Below are 3272 nucleotides of genomic sequence, written 5' to 3'. Positions count from 1 at the left end.
CAGACAGAGACAGACAGAGAGAGACAGAGAGACAGAAAGCGAGAAATCACCCCCCAGGGGGGATGGCCACACCACAATCCCTTCTCCTCCATTCTCCTCTCGGGATCTTGGGCACACATGCACACGCACCCGGCGTGGTCCAGAACTCGAACCACAGTCGACTACGTGGGAGTCCAGCGACATAGCCATTACGCTAATTGCTGGTCCCGGTCATGGGGTGTTTGTAAAGTTCTTGTCTTCAGCCAGGTATGGCAAAGGAAAACACACACACACACACACACACACACACATCAGTAGTATATGCTCCCTGATTCCATTTATATCAGACTCTAGAAAATGCAAACTAATATATACTTGTGAAGCAATCAATGGTGTTTTGGAGATGAGAGGGAGGGGGCAAGATGAAAAGGAAGGCTACGCATGAGGAGAGTTTTGGGAGTGGTGGATATGTTCTCTTTCTTGATTATAAGTTTACGAGTATATACAAGAGGTCTTGAGAAAGTTCGTGGAAAATGCATATTGTGGAAAAAATATGCATTGATTTTTTTAAAACTAAATTTACACCAAAATAAACTTTTACTTTAGTTCTACTTTCCATTAACTTTTGAAGTTTATACTCTCATTCATATATTAAAACATATCAAGTTCTAAATATGTGCAGTTTATTGTATATCTCAGGGAAGATGTTAAATAATTTTTGAAATAAGAAAGTCATTCAAAGTGATTTTCCAACTCACTATCCTGCACTGCGTAAGCAGTTTGTTTTCATTCTTGCTAATAGTTGTTGTTACCAGATTTTTCTGTTTTTACAACTGAACAGTATAAATGCTTTTTTTATTTTAATTTCTATTTCCCTGATTATTGGTCTGTGTGAGCATCTTTTTCATATATATTTTTGGTGATTAAGATTTCTGCCAGGAATTGCCAGTTTATATACTTCTGTTTTATCTTTTTTCTTAAATCGATTTTAGGTTTCTTTGCATATTATGGTTATAAATCCTTTGTTAGTTATATAAATAAAAACATACTTTAAATTTACCATGGGAGTCTTTTCAGAATAGATGTTTTTCACTTAAGTTAATTTTTTAAAATAATTATTTAATTTGATTTATTATTACTCTTCCATTTGACCAAGAAGAGAGAGAATGAGAAAGTAAGCCTCCAGGTCCAGCCTCTGCAGTCGGCCCCTGCTCCTTAACCATCACACCACCTGCTGGCCACTCATTTAAATTGAATTTTCATCAAATTTATCAAGCCTTTCCTTTGGGGTTTATACTTTTTGTATTTTTTAAAATAAATTATTTTGTGTTGTTGGTTTTTTCCCCCCAGTATATATTTCTGTAAGATTTTAAAAATTTGTTTCACTTTTTACATTGTAGTTTTTATTTTTTCTGTAATTGATCAACTGATTTTTGTGGAAAGCATGAGGAAGAGGTCTCATTTTATTTTTCTGGCAGAGATGATCAGTGGTCCAGGATTATTTATTACTCTGTCTTTGTACATGTCCGTGATCAGTCACCACCTCATTGCTTTCTGCACGTGCAGAAGGGTTGTTTCTGAGCTCTCTGTGGCATTCCACTTGTTTGCCCTATGTCAATATTGCACTGATTTTGTTGTTGTTGTTTTTAGAGAAAGATTTCTGCTGTAGGGTACATGTGCTCACCAGAGAGACAGAGAGAAATCACCCACACACACACCCGGGGTGAAGAGAGGGTGGCCACACCATAATCCCCTCTCCTCCACTTTGCTCCCAGAATTCTGGGCACGCATGCACACACACCCAGTGTGAGTTTCAAGCCCCCAGGTCCAGGACTCAAATCATGGTCAGCTATGTGGGAGTTCAGCAACACATCTGCTGGTCCCATGCACTGTTTTAATTACTACAGCTTTAGCATACGTTTTGAGATCTGACGGAGAAAGGTCTACTCATTTTTATAATCTTCCTGGTTGTGGACCTTTGGCCTTGTATATGTATTTGAGAATAATCTTCTTCATCATAAAATAAAACTTTTAGGAGTTTATAAACATTAATCTTGGAGTTAATAGAAAAATTGGGGGAGAAGTAATATTTGTATTAAGTTTGCTTTTCATAAATATGTTATATCGTTGTATATATCTGTGTTCTTGTATGTCCCTGATTAATATATTATAGTTTACTTCAAAAAGGTTCTGCTCATCTTTGGTAAGTTTTAGTCCTTGCTGCCTTAGAAGTTTTTGGTACTTACCCTTCAAATATTTCTCTTGCTTTTCATATATCTTTCATGAAGCTTAGCTATTTATTTTCACCTGTTTTTCTTTCTGCTCTGCATTTCATAGTCCAGTCTACAATTAATCCAATTTGCATTGTTTTTATTTATTTAAATGACCAAATTTTTCATTTCTAAAAGTTGTAATTAGGTATCTTCTATATTCATACATTATTTTATTTCTGCTCTTTTTTTTTTTCCCATTATGTCTTGGGATTTTGTTGGTTTTCTCTGTGTGAGTCAATGTTTTACTGGCTCACTTTGCTGTTACTATTGTTTCTTTCCTTCAGAGTTTCTCCACCATGTTTTCCCTCCCTGTTGATGTTTACTGAGCTCTGAGTCAGCCAGCCCAGAGCAAGGTCATCACAGGTGACTTAAGCTCCCACCCCATGTAATATTGCTGATCCAATCACCAGATCTGGAGGTCGTGCCATGGTTGCTGGTCACCAGGCTATATCTGCTTCTTCTACCTTCCCTAGTTCCACAGCCTCCCAGAAACAGGCCCAGGCATCATGTTTGTTCAGCTTCCTTCACAAGACTGACTCCTGTTCCAGCTGCCTACCCTGGACAGTGGAACTAGTGAGTCTCTGTCTTAGTGCAGCCTGCCTATGGGCGGCGGATCTCATCGGCCCAAGGCTCAAGCCCTTCTACCATCTTTGAGTCTTGTTCCAATTCTGATTCATAACTCTCTTTATTTGCAAGAATAGCTACCTCTGTATTTTCAATCTGTATTAGGCATAAGTTCAGAGCAGAGGGTGTATATCAAACTGTGGTCAGTTTTTGCTGCCTTGACCTAGTCCCCCAATCTTGAATTTAAAAAAAAAAATAATTTTCAAAGTTTTATAGTATTATTCTAACATTTGCCTGTTGCACAGTGCAATTCTGTATTCCTTCAACCTCTGGTATCATCTGTCTTTGCATGATCACAGAATTGAGGGTGACATTCTTTCAGTGAATCGTATCATGATCCAGCAGCTGAAAGATTAATTCCAGAAAGATGATTAGAAAAAGACATCTGAATAGTTT

The sequence above is a fragment of the Tupaia chinensis genome, unplaced genomic scaffold (assembly GCF_000334495.1).
Source record: "Tupaia chinensis unplaced genomic scaffold, TupChi_1.0 Scaffold143565_1, whole genome shotgun sequence".
NCBI lineage: Eukaryota > Metazoa > Chordata > Mammalia > Scandentia > Tupaiidae > Tupaia > Tupaia belangeri.
Note: the sequence above shows the minus strand (reverse complement) of the source record.